Source organism: Convolutriloba macropyga, chromosome 7 (assembly GCF_964194025.1).
Source record: "Convolutriloba macropyga chromosome 7, txConMacr16.3, whole genome shotgun sequence".
Classification (NCBI taxonomy): domain Eukaryota; kingdom Metazoa; phylum Xenacoelomorpha; order Acoela; family Convolutidae; genus Convolutriloba; species Convolutriloba macropyga.
Window position 1 is genome coordinate 61802396 of NC_134474.1, and position 19191 is coordinate 61821586.

General features: G+C 31.7%; 1 protein-coding gene across 4 annotated transcripts in view; it reads right to left on the bottom strand.

The window, feature by feature from the left end:
* Nucleotides 1-19191, bottom strand: part of LOC142343220 (uncharacterized) — a 61426-nt gene that overhangs the window by 28116 nt on the left and 14119 nt on the right. Inside the window, exon 1 of one of the 4 annotated variants that reach the window (XM_075394983.1) lies at nucleotides 11024-11890. The exons of 2 other annotated variants lie outside the window; for them this stretch is intronic. The gene's annotated coding sequence lies outside the window, so the exon portion shown is untranslated. Of the gene's footprint in view, nucleotides 1-3003; nucleotides 3092-11023; nucleotides 11891-19191 lie in introns of those variants that run through there. One more of the 4 variants, XM_075394982.1, reaches the window with a different exon arrangement.

The following is a 19191-nucleotide window of genomic DNA, read 5'->3' on the forward strand; positions in this document are numbered from 1 at the left end:
CAGTCAGTTTTGGCCGATCGATATATTCACCGTAGAGAGTTGAGACTGGTATCATTAGAAAGCTTGTCCAGCATAGAATATGAAATTAAAAAGAATTTTTTTGATTTTCGCTTCTTACAGGGAGTTATCGAGGTGTAAACTTTTGAGAAAATAGAGTGAATTCCGTTGATTTTATTCACATTTTCCGGAATTTTTGCCAATTTTCGACTACAATTTCGCCAATTTTGCTAAAATTTGTTAAAATTTTTTAAAAAATGTTTATTGATTTTATTTCTAAAGACAAAAAAATATTCTAGGCTATTTCTTTTTTTTTGTCAACAAATCTGGCTAAATGTTTCAAAATTCAGAGTTCTTCATCAAAAACAGCACGAAATAAGTTTCTTTAGTCCAATTTGATTAAATTTGCAGGAAGTACCCACCCAAACACCACCAACACATTCTTTGTAGACACAAAAGGGGGCCATTTCGATTTCAAATTCGGTTGGGAATGCTCCGCAATTGAAACTTTGCCGTATTTCGCTAACTTTACTCGGTGATTATCAAAAACGTGGCATTTATTTTTAATTTTTTAACTAACAAAATATCTATATCTAAAACACTCGAAAAATTAAGTGTTCTTAATTGATAAACAACATTAGCAGGACTATTTTTTATACCAATCGTGGACTGTTACAATTCGGATTTTAATCAGTCGGTCTTTTTATAAAAAAAAATTCGATCTTTTTTTATATTATTTAAATAAAAGAAAATTTCAAATCAAAGCTCACTATTGATAGGTCTATTTGACTTCGTAATTAGCTCCAAATTAGTTTGTCTAGTTTATTACTTGACAGCTTTTGGTCGTTTTGACTTTTAAAAAAACTTGTTTTTTAAATAAATAATGGCTTATTGAACTTTGCCTCCAATTTTCACTTAATTTGGTCAACTTGTAGATTAGTGTCAGCAATGAAAGAATGCTTCCTCTTTCTACTGAGTTTAAATTCAATCATTATTGCGGTTTTGCGCCTTAAGTTATGGTTTCTTGCTTTGATACTACTAGATTTAAAGTTTTATTTTGATTTTAGGTATTTGCCCATTTTTCACATTTTATAAATTCGTCATACTATCACGCTATTGACAGTTCATAGATCACTTTATTGGCGTTCAAAATAGAGCACAATTTATATTATTATGATCCTTGAAGATGTAGATTATGTTTTTAACGGCTTCGACACTACTTTCTTGAAGAATTTCAAAGAATTTTTTTATCTTTTTACTTCGTCTTTTAGTCGTACAATAACACGGTTAGGGTTAATTTCCTGTGCAATAACACGGTTTCATTGGTGTTCAGGGCAAAAATGATGAGCAGATATTTGGATAATAGCAGATAACTGATGGCTTTCATGACCCTGAAAACAATTGTTTTCCAAATAAAACTTCACAATTTAAAACGGTTTAAAACTTCACAAAACGGTTTAACTTCACAATTTTGTTCATTTTTTCCGTTTGTTAACTAGTGTTGTTAATTAAAGGCCATATATGACATTTTTGTTGTCAAGAGAAGGTGTCAAAAGGGATTGGTGTCACAAAATTTAGGGATTTTCAAAAATTCGTTATGACTTTACTGGCTTCGACACAGGTTTTCCACAAAAAAAAGAAAACTAATTTTTGATCTAAGTCTCTTTTGACGTTCTTTTTTTAGGCCTAAAACATATTCTAGATAAGTGCAGGTCTCAAGGGTTTCCCATGGAAGAAAAAACGAACCTATTTAACTTTTTCTTTTTGCAATTAATGGCTTTGATCTCCTTGGAAAAAATTTTTTTTGAAAAAAACAACTGTTACTTAATTTTGCCTTTTTCTTTTTGTCTACTTGTTACCTAGTTTCATTATTTAGAGGTCACAGAATACTTCTTTGGTGTTTGTCGAGACTGCAATCAAACATATTTTGAGGGCCAAAGTATGGCTTTACGGCTTCGAAAAAATTTTCTGGCAAGTTTTAACTGATTTTTTGTTTGTTCTCTATTTGTTGTTATTTTGTAACCGCATTAAGAATTGAATACAAACAATTCCTAATTCCCGTATATAAAAGCATTGGAAATTTTAAACCTATGGGACCGTTTACTTAATTTCCAATTGTTTTCATTACTTTGAAATTAATTATTTTTTTTAAAAAAATGAGCGTATTTTTCAACTTGTTTTCAACTGTTTTAACAGCTTTTGTTCTTTATTGTCTATTTGATACCAAGCCTTATTATTGACTGGTGCCATATCATTTACAAGTTTTTTTGTTCAGTTCCAGTTTCATCTGACACTATTGACTTTGCTATTAAGTTTTGTTTTTAAAACGGACAAGGTTTTTGATGTAATTAAAGTTTGTTGTTGTTGTTGTTGTTGTTGTTGCTGTTGTTGTTGTTGTTGTTGTTGTTGTTGTTGATGTTGTTGTTCTTGTTTAACTTTGCTGTTCGTCTTGACCCGCTTTCTTAATATTGGCATATCTCATCAATCTAATGCATCAGTTTTTTTACTCCACAGAGTTATTTGCTTAGGAGGTTATCTTTTCGTTCATATACAAATCTTTTTTGAGATTTAATTCAATTTTTGGCTTTTTTCTATCTGTTCCTCATTTGGTAGAGAATTATGCCAAAAATTGTTAATGAGCGGGGTCGGAACTTTATGTGCGATCGCACATTACCGAGCCTCCTTGTTACAATCAAGATGTAATAGCAGAATTACTGTATGATTTTGAGAGTGAATAAAATAGGTAAGGTAAAAACTCTTTTTGAATTCTTGCGAAGAAAAATTTCATTTGTTTTTCTCAAAACACATTTCAATTTCAAATCAATCCTTTTTAAACGATGACTTTGGAGACAATTTTTACGCATTTCAAGAATTTATTGAAATGGCAAAAAATTTCTATAGCTAAACTTATAACTCGGAAAATTTTATTCAAACTGGGTTTATGCTAATTTTCATGATGGTTTTTGAGGCCAGATACGCACCCGCAATTGCAGAATTTTATCTCACCTTCTGTTGGTGAATGAATGTGTGGTATTCATGCCGAATAAAAATGAACAGCTAAAACATAATAATACGCTGCCCCATAACCTCAAGAGGAATGCGAATGAATTGCTGCTTTAGACAAGAGGCAATGAATGAAAAAAAAACAGTAATTAAAACAAATCCGGGGTCGAGACACGGTGGTTAATTTTCAAAGATCGCAGAAGATTCTTACGAGTTTTTATAAGGTGATACATATATTAGTCTCATATTTTTTTGCCAACAATTTCTTATAAGTTTAACCTCTAAAATCCTTGAAGATGTAGATTATGGTTTTAACGGCTTCGACATTACTTTCTTGAAGAATGTCAAAGAATTTTTTTTATCTTTTTACTTCGTCTTTTAGTCGTACAATAACACGGTAAGGGTTAATTTCCTGTACAATAACACGGTTTCATTGGTATTCAGGGCAGAATTGATGAGCAGATATTTGGATAATAGCAGATAACTGATGGCTTTCTTGACCCTGAAAACAATTGTTTTCCAAATAAAACTTCACAATTTAAAACGGTTTAAAACTTCACAAAACGGTTTAACTTCACAATTTTGTTTATTTTTTCCGTTTGTTTACTAGTCTTGTTAACTACAGGCCATATATGACAGTTTTGTTATCAAGGGAAGGTGTCAAAGGGGATTGGTGTCACCAAATTTAGGGATTTTCAAAAATTCGTTATGACTTTACTGGCTTCGACACGGGTTTTCCACAACAAAATAAATTAATTTTTAATCTAAGTCGTTTTTGACGTTCTTTTTTTAGGCCTAAAACATATTCTAGATAATTGCAGGTCTCAAGGGTTTCCCATGGAAGAAAAAATGAACCTATTTAACTTTTTTTTGTAATTACTGGCTTTGATCTCCTTGGAAACAATTTTTTTTTTTTGAAAAAAACAACTGTTACTTAATTTTGCCTTTTTCTTTTTGTCTACTTGTTACCTAGTTTCATTATTTAGAGGTCACAGAATACTTCTTTGGTGTTTGCCGAGACTGCAATCAAACATATTTTGAGGGCCAAAGTATGGCTTTACGGCTTCGAAAAAATTTTCTGGCAAGTTTTAACTGATTTTTTGTTTGTTCTCTATTTGTTGTTATTTTGTAACCGCATTAAGAATTGAATACCGACAATTCTTAATTCCCGTATGTAAAAGCATTGGAAATTTTAAACCTATTGGACCGTTTACTTGATTTCCAATTGTTTTCATTACTTTGAAATTAATTATTTTTTTAAAAAAAAATGAGCGTATTTTTCAACTTGTTTTCAACTGTTTTAACAGCTTTTGTTCTTTATTGTCTATTTGATACCAAGCCTTATTATTGACTGGTGCCATATCTTTTACAAGTTTTTTTGTTCAGTTCCAGTTTCATCTGACACTATTTTGACTTTGCTATTAAGTTTTGTTTTTAAAACGGACAAGGTTTTTGATGTAATTAAAGTTTGTTGTTGTTGTTGTTGTTGCTGTTGTTGTTGTTGTTGTTGTTGTTGTTGTTGTTGTTGCTGTTGTTGTTGTTGTTGTTGTTGTTGTTCTTGTTTAACTTTGCTGTTCGTCTTGACCCGCTTTCTTAATATTGGCATATCTCATCAATCTAATGCATCAGTTTTTTTACTCCACAGATTTATTTGCTTAGGAGGTTATCTTTTCGTTCATATACAAATCTTTTTTGAAATTTAATTCAATTTTTGGCTTTTTTCTATCTGTTCCTCATTTGGTAGAGAATTATGCCAAAATTGTTAATGAGCGGGGTCGGAACTTTATGTGCGATCGCACATTACCGAGCCTCCTTGTTACAATCAAGATGTAATAGCAGAATTACTGTATGATTTTGAGAGTGAATAAAATAGGTAAGGTAAAAACTCTTTTTGAATTCTTGCGAAGAAAAATTTCATTTGTTTTTCTCAAAACACAATTCAATTTCAAATCAATCCTTTTTAAACGATGACTTTGGAGACAATTTTTACGCATTTCAAGAATTTATTGAAATGGCAAAAAATTTCTATAGCTAAACTTATAACTCGGAAAATTTTATTCAAACTGGGTTTATGCTGATTTTCATGACGGTTTTTGAGGCCAGAGATACGCACCCGCAATTGCAGAATTTTATCTCACCTTCTGTTGGTGAATGAATGTGTGGTATTCATGCCGAATAAAAATGAACAGCTAAAACTTATAATAATACGCTGCCCCATAACCTCAAGAGGAATGCGAATGAATTGCTGCTTTTGACGAGAGGCAATGAATGAAAAAAAACAGTAATTAAAACAAATCCGGGGTCGAGACACGGTGGATAATTTTCAAAGATCGCAGAAGATTCTTACGAGTTTTTATAAGGTGATACATATATTAGTCTCATATTTTTTTTTGCCAACAATTTCTTATAAGTTTAACCTCCAAATTGTAAGTTCTTACAAATAAGCCATACTTTGTAAGCAATTTATAAGATCTTATTAGATAAAATGGAATTATGTAAAAGTAAGAGTAAACCCGATCGGCCTTATACATGCTATATTGTCAAAAAAAGCTTCGGTAAGGTGTTCAGGCTATACCAATTCCTTTCATTTGCCGAGTTCATGCCTTAATCGTGAACTTCAAGAATCTGAACTGATAAACTAAATAGAACTAACAAGTAATAAATTTCTAATAATGAATACATTTGAGGCAATCTGTTAATAACAGTGTTAAAATGAACACTTAATCCAATTTAAAGCAGAGATTACTGCAAAAGAGTGTTGCATGTTTTAGAGAATTGACAAGTTGGAAGTGAAGTTATAATCCGGCAATCTGTTCTAGGCAGTCTAATCCAACCTAATATTCCACAAACACCCTCTAATAGCTAACAAGAATTGGTTCAGATTAGTAGTATGTTGATAAAAGGGAAACCAATGACGAAGATTTGACCGCACTTGGTTTGAATGAAAGTGCAGTGATTAGTTTACGTGATTGACGATGACTCAACATATGAGGGAGGCTGGGCGAGGGGGGGGGGGGGGAGGGGGTGGTCACTCACCCGGAACTGAGCGTCATTAAAGATCAGTACTGAATCATAGTAATTTTGTAATTATTTTTACCATGGCCAGAGTTCTGATCATGGCATACTTCATAAAATTCAGAGCCATTTCATAGCCATTTCATAAAATTTAGAGCACTGTTCTGAGCTCACGCAGGAATTAGGGACATAAAAAACCCGAATTCTATTTTTTCAGCAAATATTATGAATTTTTATCTGATTTTAGGCTGAAATGCATGAAAATTGATCACCAATTGGGAACTAGAGAAAACAAGGTTTAAAAAAGGTATGCCAATACGTGTTATTACATGGTAAATCCTTATGTACCAATAACGCATGTATTCTTGGGGGCTGCAATTAAAAAGCACTCACTAAGCTGGTGGAGAGACACAAACTGAAAAGATCCCAATACCATCTGTTGGTTTTCTTGTCAGTCATGCCCCCGGTGCATCATACAAATTTTCAAAATTTTATTCAAAATTTTCATTTCTTTTCCAAAATTTCTATGAAAATTTTGAACAAAAAAAACAAAACATCATGTCCAGCCAATTTTGAAAAAAAAAGTATCTGGGTTTTAACTGAACATAACCTCTGAACAAAAGGTACCCTTAGGTTGCACTGAAACAGGACTAAATCGTCAATATACTATTGGGATATAACGATTCAGTACTGAAAGCCTATGACACCCGGACTTAATTTTGTATTTTTTCGAGGAGATATTGAGGATTGAAGTTTTGTGTGAACACGGGATATTTGGTTGACTTATGTTCACTTTTAGTTTAATTTTTCATCAAATTAAGATCTTTTTTATTAAAATATTAATTCAAAATTACATTTCACGCAACAAAATAAATCAATTTTGTGTTCCTAAAAGACAGATGGCGAAAAAGACTAGTTTTGGTCTCATACGGAATTTTACTATCAAAAAATTCGAATTCTATTTGAAAGCTCTTTTTTTAATTTTCTCATTTTTTCATTTTTTTGTTTTCTTTTGTCACCTAGAGACTAAACACTTTTCATATCTCGGTTCCGTTAGTGGCAAACCGTATTTACAGTGAAATGAAACCCAATGAACAACAAATTCGTCTTCAAGATATCGCTCGTGTTTTTTTTCGACTCTGAGTTTTCGTAATTTTAATTGAAATTCTGATTTACTCTTTGAGGTGTTAATAAATTTTTGAAATCCAATGGCATAATCTCGTCGATTAAAAGTTCAATAGGTTTCGTAATGAGCATTAAGTGAACCCATCTAGAGCTTTCAGTGGACAGCTAATGGATGTTACGACTTTATAAACGATTTTTCGAGAAATTTTGTTTAATGTAAGCGAACATATACTTATTTCCGTAAATTTTAAGTCATTCTCAGTAATGTAAGGTCCCCATTTCTTTCTACTGCAACGGAAATTATTATGGTTCGCGGTTTTGTTTTCTACGAATAATAATTCAAAATTACATTTCACGCAACAAAATAAATCAATTTTGTGTTCCTAAAAGACAGAAGGCGAAAAAGACTAGTTTTGGTCTCATACGGAATTTTACTATCAAAAAATTCGAATTCTATTTGAAAGCTCTTTTTTCAATTTTCTCATTTTTTTCATTTTTTTGTTTTCTTTTGTCACCTAGATACTAAACACTTTTCATATCTCGGTTCTGTTAGTGGCAAACCGTATTTACAGTCAAATGAAACCCAATGAACAACAAATTCGTCTTCAAGATATCGCTCGTGTTTTTTTTTGACTCTTCGTAATTTTAATTGAAATTCTGATTTACTCTTTGAGGTGTTAATAAATTTTTGAAATCCAATGGCATAATCTCGTCGATTAAAAGTTCAATAGATTTCGTAATGAGCATTAAGTGAACCTATCTAGAGCTTTCAGTGGACAGCTAATGGATGTTACTACTTTAATAACGATTTTTCGAGAAATTTTGTTTAATATAAGCGAAGATATACTTATTTCCGTAAATTTTAAGTCATTCTCATTAATGTAAGGTCCCCATTTCTTCCTACTGCAACGGAAATTATTATGGTTCGCGGTGTTGTTTTCTACTTACTTGTTATATGACTTCAATGCCCTAAGATTTCAAAAATTAAAAAAAATTGTATCTTTTCCCATTATTGGTTCCCCTTAAAATCTTATGACATTATCCTGAGATTGATAACTCCCATTCGCTTGGAGAAGACGTTCAATGGATCATGGAAAAAATTTTCTGAGAAAAAGTTACGGTTTGGATGGCTTCGACACTTTCTTCTCGCACTTGTCTAATGAATTTTCGGTTTTTGCCTGTATGTGTTTTTGTTTCCATAGTCATAAGGGTTATTGTAATGTCTAGTTGATTACCTATGCATGACGAGTTATCTCGTCTTTCAACCGAGACTTACGCTCCGTTGGAGCGTAATTACTGGGCTCCGTTGAAAGCTTTTGAACTTAGAGGCTGTTGAAACTCTAAAAATAAATTTTTCGAAGATTTCTTCTGAAAATTAACCGATCATAAACTAAATTTCGTTTTTAGTGAACTGTGAGTCAGTTTCAGTAATGACTGGTACCCCTTCTCTGCTAATTTGAACAACGTTATCCTATCTAGAGATTTTATCTTCTTGCTATTGGTGTTATGACTTTGATGCACGAGTTTTCATATTTTTTTTGGTTTTTTTCGCAGTTTTGGTTCTTTTTAGAGTCTAGGCGCATTTTCGTAATACGGATAGTGGCATTAACTCAAAAGTGACGTTCAATAGATCATAAATAATGTTTTCAGAGAAAAATTTTTTGGTTTAATTGGCTTCGACACTTTCTTCTCGCACTTTTCTAATTAAAATTCTGGATTTTGCATGTTTTTAATGTTGTTTTCTTGTCAATAACTTATTGTAATGTCTTATTGATAACCTATGAGTGATGAACACCTTTATTGTCTTATCGAGGCGTAACTTAGCTATTTATTAGTTTTCGCTGAAAGCTATTGAATTTAATGGCGTCGATACAACGGGTTTCCTCAAATATATTATGGTCTTAATCTTTTTGTTCATGTTTGCTGATTTATTGGAGTTAAGTTGTTAAAAAAACAATGTCATTGACGTAAAAATTTTAGTAGAGAATACAAAATGTTTTTACCGAAAAGTTCCTTTTTTAAGGGCTTCGACACTTTTCTCGCTCAATTTTTTTTATTTTACTATTATTGTTTAGGAACCATAAAATGCAAGCCGATCCTTATAAACTTGTAATTGAAGATTGAATGAATGATATTGCCCTAAGCAGTCAGTTTATTGTTAGTAGACTTAAAGATTATCGTATCATGAATTTTTAGGGTTTTTATTGATTTTTCAATTTTTTTCAGATTTTGTTTTTCTTTTCGTAACTTGTAACTTATTCTGATCAATTAGAGGTGCCATACATTTCGTTGTTTTTTTTTAAAAAAACGTTTTTTACTGATATTATGATGTAACTGATGTTTTGTTTTTTGGATAATATGCGTTTTCATAAAAAGTGAGTGTTGTATTTTTGTTTCTTTTTCTCTTCCTTTCGCACAACTGCGTAATAACAGATGCCAATTATTGTCAAATGTGGCGCAAATGAACTTATTTATTCACTAAGTTTAATTTCAGTGGAGTAATTATAAATAGAAAATAAAAAAAAATCAGATAATAGCTAATGGTTTGAATGATTTCACTAATTTGTGTTTCTTTTCGCAATGTTTGTGATCTGTTGTTCGTAATTTTTTGAATTTTTCTGCGTCTTTAATCCTTTTCAATGGCTTAGTCTAACCAGAGATAGGTCTTATTGGTTTCATTGTGACTTCTTAGTATATTTATCGAGAATTATTACATTAAAAGCTATATATTTTTAAGACTTTTGAAATTATTTGGTTTAAAAAATGTTGATTGATTTTTGAATTTCGCCTCATTATTTGTTTTTCTTGTCTACTTGGTACCTAGTCTCATCAAAGAGAAATCTTATCGGTTGTGTAGATAGGACAAAGTAAATTTGTGTTGTTAGGGTTTTGCCTGATTGTAATTTGACGTTGTTACTAGGCGCTTTTAAATTAAGATATTGAGATTTTGCCGTGAAATTTTTGTTTTTTTGTTGTTGTTTTTTTTCGTAGTCTTTTGAATGGCAAGTCTCGTTGAAATGAGACATGGCATTATTTCATTCAATTATTTGTTTGGTTGTGTAACGAATTTTTAACTCAAACATCTCTTTTTGATTATCTCTTTGTCAAAATTGTAAATCAAAAGACAAAAATGTAGATGAGTGCATGTAGATGAGTGCGGGTTCAGTCAAAAATGTAGATGAGTGCGGGTCGGAACATCATATGCGAACGCACATTAACGAGCCTACTTGTTTCTATTTTTTTTCATCACTGGAAGAAATGTATCAAAGATCCTCATATTAACTAATCGAGATAATCGTGCATATGGCGCTAGTTCTATCACACACACACAAACAAACAAAAGCGCACTCATATTCACTGTTACACTCGCTGAGTCATTACAAGCCGGCACCCGTACATAATTACGTAATAAATTACATAAAAAATGGACTTTCATAGTGGGATATGGCGACAAGTCTTCGTCACCAAAAACGGCTCTTTGTAATTTTAACGGAGTTTGTTAAGGTTTGCGACACGTATACTTCATGACATAAAATTAGGAATTGTTCGTCCTAGATACCTTTATGTAATTTTTTGTATTTGCTTTGAGTTTATATGAATAGGTTCACCAATACACAAACCAATACATACTGAAAACCATAGAATCTTAAACAAATTTTTGAGATTGGATGTAAACAAAACAAAAAAATAGAACCAAAAACTGAAACGTCGAGATTTTGTTTAAATTAATTTTTTAAAATAATTGTTTTAACCCTTTTTATACGCAAAATTCCCGGATCGCAGATATAAAATTCATAACAGAGGCTTATGAAAACAGAACGTTAAACTGCTTACTGAGATGAACAGAATCTGAAAAAAGAAAAGTAAAAAGCAAATAACTCACATGTCCGTCAGAAACTAATTAAAAGTTAATGTGTTGAATTTAATCAGCATTGACAAGGAAAGAAGGCTGCGTACTGTCTCAAAGAGTGGTAATAGGATAAAAAATACTGATGGCTCCTTTTAATTTGTACCGTCTAGACCACAGACCACACCTGTCAAATTTCTCTGCAGGGAATGACCATTCATCTCACTTGATTCAAATTCAATTTAATTATGTTGCAGAAGAAAGTAGCCTGCAAGTTTGGCACTGCGTTTCTACACTCTTAACTGCAACTGCGCCTTGTCAATGACAAAGGCCTCTGATATCGTAAATTTTGATAGTTGGTTCAACCCATTTCTGTCGGTTTTTGATTTTGTCTGACTAGTTACTAACATAATGGCGTCTACACAGATGCTCTCTCTATTCATTAATAAAACTTTCAATAACGAAAATCAAATTTAATTTGTTTTGTTGATTTCAGATTGCCGCGCAACATTTACAATAGCACAACATTTAAGCACATGTTTGAATTTAGAACCCTGAGTTCACGAACTTTCTCAGTGAGTTGAATAAGTCGACCACAGTTGGCGTACATGTTCACAAGTCTTTTTAAAAAAAATTGACTTAAAATACAACTGACAAAACCAATGGTAATAGTGGCATGGTATTTTAGTCCAAAAATATTTTGTCGCCATTTTTGTGTTTTTGTTTACGTAAAATAATTTGTTTCGCTTTTGTGTTCAAATCAATTTACAAGTAGAGGGCATTTTTGTAGAAAAAGATACTAATTTTACGAATTTTGTATTAATGAAATCATCAATGCCAACCATCATTTTTGAGGAAAAGATCTTTACTGTTATCAAATTTTGTGCTTTAATGCCCCTATTAACTTGTCGATTTGTACGCTGTATATTTTCAGCCGGAAACTTGTAAGAAAACATCACTGAATCAAATTTGTAACGGAATGACTGACATTTGAGTAATTTCAACTTTGCCTTTGGTGAGATGTGAGATTTTACAGAAGACAAAGAGTAAATATATATCTATGCCATGTTCAGCAGTTTAATTTCTAAATCAGTTTCAGAGGTCAGTTTGAAATAAAGGTCAATTCCCATAACGTCATATCACGTGATTTCAGTAAACAAATTCCGCCATTAATTCCTTTTTGCATGCTAATAAAACAACTCTAGTATCAATTTATATTTTTATTTGATTTTCTAGCAACTAACTATCGGTGTTTGTCGAAAATTCCTTCAATTCCATCAGATATAATTTTTTGTAAAATACAGGCATGAAAAACAAAATGGACTACGTCACAGTAATCGCTTACTGTCTTTGAGAAGTCATTAAAATGTAAAAGAAAAGTTCGAGGTCCTCAAACTCAGTCCCGAGTCACACCATGGTTGACAAAGAGTTTTTCTGAGAAATTGGAACGAAATTTAACGCACTGAAATCTGTCTGTAAGAAAAAAAATTATAAGAGCAAATTATTGTCGACTCCAAAGAAGGGAAGCCCTTTTGCAGAAAAAAAAATGTGCAAAAAGATCTTAAAAGCGTTTTCAAGATCGAAAATAAGATTCCAGTGTTTTCATCTCCTTCATTGTTATTTCTGTGAGATATAGTGCATGGTCTCTAGCCTTTTTCTTGCTTCGAAATGTGAATTGTTTTCTGTTCAGCACTCAGTTTTGGTGATATGTTACGTCAACTGGATTAGGGGCATTTTCTCAAAATTTTATAAAATGCAGGTATAACGGAAATAGGACAATAATTAGTCAATATGGTTGTTTGTCCTTCTTTGTCGGCAAGTGTGATTTGCTATATGATGATCATCATGTGTTTTCAAAACTCAAATGAACCTATGAAAAACTAAATCACAAAGTTTTGGGTTTACCTTTTTCAACATTTAACAGCACAACTAAATAAAAAATTGTTCTCTACATAAACCAAGGCTTTTTGTAAAAACAGAAAATCAACAAAAACGAAAAGAAAGTATTGCACCTCAAATCAATTTTAACACCTAAGTACACTTGTTAAACTATGTTGTATTTTGTACGAGAGGCCACCGACAAAAATTGTTTTCAACAATTGCTCCTCAATTGTTTTCTTTTAAATAAAAATTTATAAATTTTAACGTATAACGTTCTCGGGTCAAAATACCCAAAATATTTTTATATTTTGAAGAACTGTTAATTGCATCTAACTATATAATGTTGATAACAATTTGATGGTTTTCCATTTCTACATACTTTTGGAACGTTTGAGTTCATTTTTTTTCGAAAGAATATTAGAATATTAAGAATATCATAATACAACAAATAAATATTAGAATGGAATTATAAGAGAATTTGGACAAAAGTGCCTCTTTTTCCAAAAATACGCTGCCATTGATCTAACACCGACACTAACCCTGTATTATGTCTGATCCACGTATTTTTTGCCGGCTGCGAACGGAAATAAAAAAAAAGTAAATCAGTGGTCAAATTGATGCCATCGGTCAGGGAACATTTTAAAAGATCACGGCGGCGTCAAATATATCAATAACAAAAACAGTGGCATTTAGCAGACACATCGGAATGGTAACAGAACATATGGCTGATTTTGGTGATGGTAGATTTGACTGGTAGATGGAACAAATTAGTAGGATTAAAGGATTAAAAGAGTCCAGTATTCACTGTATCACAACAAGTGGGAAGACACTCTATGTTCATACATGGACAGAAGATGGACATAACACATGACATGTATGTCTGTTTAGGAATAGATAGATAGATGCGTATGGATATATAGACGTATGGATATATGGAAGAATTGGAAATAGCCAAGGGTGAACTCAATCTTTATACCCTATCTATCTGTGTTTTGATACCACAATGCAAAGGGAACTGTACTGACTCTGAAAACGTATGAATAAATGTATGCGGGTGTACTAACCTATCCATGTATTTCAAGATAGAGGGTGACTTTATAGGTACTAAGTTGTGTATTTATGTCTCCTTTTTTTCATTCAAACATGTAAATTTTACAATTATAACGAAAAGTTGTACACTTACATATCTATCCATATATAAATCAAATCACAATGCATTATTTGAATATTTAAAGGATATTCAAATTTTGCTGTTCGTAAATTACTGCATGCAACATTATATATATATATATATATATATATATATATATATATATATATATATATATATATATATAAAAGTATCAAAAAAGATAAGGAAAAAGTTAAATTTTCTGTGATTTCCTATGATTCTGTTCTTTTTCATATTATGTAAAAATATTTATGTATGAATATATAGTTGCAGTAACATTACTGCATATATCATGAATATTTTTTATTAATACAGAAAAAGAACCAATCATGTATCTAATGAAAAAAAATTATTGGTTATCAATTGTGTATATCATATCTATAGATCGATCACAGTTTGATAGAGATCTAGAAAAGTTATAGTTTGCTGACTTCTCATCAATTTACTTGGTGCTATATCTTCCATACCATTTAATCCTAACTCATTAAGACTGTAGGTTGAAATATGACAATATTTTTATATTTCCTTTATCCGCAACAGATATACATATTGCATCAGTTTACATGTACATGTACTTATACTACCCTACCACAAATTGCATTTTTGTAAAATTATAAACCAAGGTTAAAAGCACAGAAATGATGAAAAAGCCTGATCAAAGGTAATATTCAATTAATGGCAAAAACCAGTTCAAAGAGAAAATACCCAAAAAAGTAGACGTCCTTCAAAAACAGCCTCTATGCTGTTTTCTAACTCAAACAATATCTATGGGATTTGTCACTTTTCATCACAAAAATAACCAAGGTTAAATATCAATCAAAATAACAATTTGAAAAATAGCCATGTCCTTCATTTATTATATGAGCTCTTCTGCAGAAAAAGTCCGTTATATTTTTTTAGTTCCGACTAACTTAGTGGGGGAGGAACCATGAGCTCAGCTGGATTTCTTTTGTGTGTCACTTTTGGCCGATCAATATATCTGATGTCGAAAGACATATGTTTAGAATTAATTGAAAGCCTGTCGAGTGTAAAATACCTTAAAGGAGGATCTATTGCATTTCGTGTTTTTATGGGGTTTTTGTTTTTGGAGTGTTTGTGAACATTTATCTGAACTGCTTTTGTTCTTAATTTCCATAATTTCAACTCTCATTTTTATTTTTTTAAAATAGTGAAAATCTAGTAAAATTGTAAACTATAGTGTTGTTGGTTATACTTTTACAGATGGAAGCGGACTGGTTGCTGAATTGTTTCATCCAAGTATTGCGGCTAAAATATGGGCTGAATTGCAGCTTTATATCATGCGAAATCACAGTGAATCAACTCTTACTTAGACCATTTTGTCCATATTGCCTAAAAAAACAGAAGGCAAAACTGCAGGACAAATCTTCCTAGACTCAAAGGGAGTGGCTATTTTACATCCATTTTTACAAGAATGTTCTAGAGACAACTTTTTTTGCTACTTATATTATATAGTTACCTAAAAAGCCTCTATTTTTGACATTGTCCGCCAAATTGTTCTATCTACTGTCAGTATGCCCAAAAATTTGTAAACTATTTTCTTAGAACTTAATTTGAGGACTTGTCCTGCTGTGTGTTTCTCATCATCTGTTCGCAATTTTTGCGACTTTTTGATTTCTATGAGAAAACAAGTGCAACGAAGATGAGAAATAGTGCAACGAAGATGAGAAATAGTGCAACGAAGATAGTTATCTTACCGCTCTAAATTCTTTCACAATGATTTTGAAGTAGTGAAATGGTTGCTTGTGAACAAAATATATTTTCTTCATGAGAGAGACTAATTAATCGTCTAGCATTTTAAAATTTTCGATTCCTTTTTGTCTCATTTTTTTCTTGAATGCTTCTGATTGAAGCATAAACTCAGAGTTCTAGTTATGCAGAGATGCTGTTGATCGAAAAATACAATAAGCTGCTCAAATTAGTTTTATTTTTACCCTATACACCTTCGTAAATTTTTCGTAAAATCGTATTTTGTAAATTCTCACCCCATTTATTGTATTTTTTCTCGTATCTTGACAGGTCGCATCGATGTTCTAATGTTGACCAATTGAATAATTTCACTGTTTTTTTCTGAGAGACCTTATTTTTTAGGGGTTGAAAACTACTTGGTTGTTTTAATAGCTTAGGAAATTTTGTTGCTAACTTTTTTGTTAATCTTTAACCGAATCCGCTTGGTTGACGCGCACTATGTGCTCACTTTAGAAATAAATTACTGATAAAAGAAAAATTTCAAGGACAAAACTGTAAAACAAATTTAATATTCTAAATTTTTCTGTCGGGAAAACAAAAAACTTCAACAACCCTCTAATGTTTTGCTGTACAACTAGTTTCAGATTCCTGTTAATGCTATTGACCGAGGAATCGCGTGTACTTACAAAATTTTGTTCTTTTTGTGGACTGTTTTATTGTTTTTATTGTTTTATGTCTGTCAGTGGAGTGGAAGCAAGATTCTATGTTGGCAGTTCTCTATTTAAAAATGATGTTTGCGAAACATCATTTTTACGTGTTTCACGTTTTTGTTGTCTCACAGAGATCAGAAGCAAAATTGGTTGATGGCTGTTGAGGACATTGTCTTCATGCAACTCATGACGCATTGCTATTTTTGTGTAATTATAAGCCGAATATTTTTTTGAAGAAAAAAAAAGACTCCTTTTCATAGATTTTTGTATTCGGGTAGTTAGTTTGAAGTTATTTGGTTACTTTCAGATGCTATTTTTCAAAATAATTCTGCATGACCATCTCATTATTACTATATAATAAATATTTGGATTGCTATTAAGAGCCTTTCCTGAAAATTTTGCCATCCAAAGGATTCCTATTGCATTGTGATCTTTGTGTTTCTGTTTTCTGATCATTTTTTGAGTTTTTTATGCCAATGAGAACTCAAACAGAGCTAAAGAGTTTTTGAATTTGAAGAAGAAAAAAAAAGAGTAGTCCACAGCTTGTATTTTTCCAAACTAATATCAAAGATCAATGGGTTGCCAATGGTCTGTGACTTTTTTTGACTATTCGTCTCCAAGGTATAATAGTGAATAGTACAAGTTGGCCGGAGTTTTTGTTTATTTTTAGTGTCTGATCACATAACATCAACTATTAGAGGTTGGTCTAGTTATTTAATGGGGCCTAAAAGGCCATTTCTTTTTTTTGCATTTGATAGCTTTTGGTTTTTTAGCTTCATCACTATGTATTTTTTTGTTATTTATTTATTTGTCTGATCGCTCAGTCCCATTGGCTTTCTAATAAGATATAAAACAATTTAAACTTTTCAACATTTTTCTCATTTCTTTTCATTATGCCTTTTAGAAAAGTACTTCGAAAAGTATGTTGAAAAGCATTTAGAAAATTTTGCCCTTTTTGTTGTTGTTTTAGTTGTGTTGCCACATGCCCTCAGCAATGGCAAGTCCCACTGGTATTTAAATGAAGTATTAAGAAACTTATTTAATGCTTGCTGTAAATAATTTGGTTTTGATTTTTTTGTTCTACTTGCTGTCTTCTTCCTTAATCTTAAAAACTGATGGTCCTATTGCCTTTCAAATGATATTCAATTCAAGATTTTAAATAATTTTCAATAATCTGAAGATTTTAATGACCTTTGTGGTTGCTCTTATTGTGTTTTAACTTGTTCAAATTTATTTCAAGTTTCATTTTGGAGCTTATTTTTTTAAACGTTCTCAAATTGTATCTGAACGCTTTTTAGCACTCCTTGTTGTCATGAATTATCTAAATTTTTTGAATTTTACCCGTTTTTTGATTTCCTCTCGTTTCGTCGCATTAACGACGAGTTTAGTTATCTCTAGTGAGACATAACTGATTTTTTCTTTCATATTCAGCATTTTGATCAATTTGCTTTCACAAAACTCAGAATGATTTTAAGATTTGCCCATAACAATCGTTCTTTCGATTGCCTGGTTAGTCTCAGTAGTAAACGGTCTCAATTATGTTTAGTACGGCTATATTACATCGAATTGTCTAAAATGCACTAGGTTGCACTGGTTTTTTAATTTAGTGATTCAGGCATCAAAAACGAGATTAAAAATCGCACGATTTTTCCCGTTATTTTTGTATTTTTTCACTATTTAAGACTTTTCTTCTAAAGAAATTGGCATCGGGGCGCTCAATTTATCCAATAATATAGGTTTGTTTTTGTGGACTTGTCCCGCTACGTATTTGTAATTCGTTGTATTTCTCTGTTTTTGTTACGAGCATCTGATCACTCGCCAAAAACTCGAGGAGTAATTTTAACGGTGATTTCTGTCACTCAGCAGCATGATTTTTGACGGACGTTTTTTGTCGCAAAATCAAGTGGTACCCCTATAATAGGTTTTTCTAATGAAAAACTTTTAATAAATTTGATTTTATTATTTGAACCAAACCCACCCATTCTTTTATTTGGTACCCAGCTAAGACAAAAAATAGCATTAGCGGGGTTGGAAGATTATGTGCGAATACATATTACCGAGATTCCGTGTTCTCTGTAGCGGAAAAATTCAAACTCTTACTCCTCGATCAAGTTACAGCTTCGATTGCGCAATTCAAATAACTCGAACAGCTGTGTGGCCATTATTAGAAGTCGGTTTAAAACATTTTTAAGGCTTATTGGCTCATTTTTAAATTAGCTCATTGTTAAATTATTATAGATTGATCATTGGGATTCACTAAACGATTATTGGGCAGGTAATGTGGAGTTATGAAAATAGAAAAAAATCAATGGTAAATTGAGATGATTTTTGCAAAGTTGCAGTTTTCCATATAAAGGCTGCAGAAGAGAAACCGGATCAATAGCATTAGGTCCAAAATTATAATAGTTATTTAAGTTCCCTGTAAATACTTTTTTGATAAGGAGCCAAGATGGCATTCTGTTTAGTCAAAAACAAAAGAGACTGTTTGAGTGTTCTAAGTGCGTCATACGAATCATAGTCGATTAAAATTTGGACTGTTCATCGCGTAAACTAACTATAGCTGCTACAAAAATAAGTTAAAGAAATAGAAATCGTGACAGAAGTTAAAGAAAAAATGACAAAAAAGTGTTGGTAGTCTGTTTGAGCATATCAAATTCCTTCCCGTCAGATCCAAGCATTAACAAAATAATCAAGTAGTACGCAGCAGAAAAACTTCTTTCCAAAAACAGGAATGA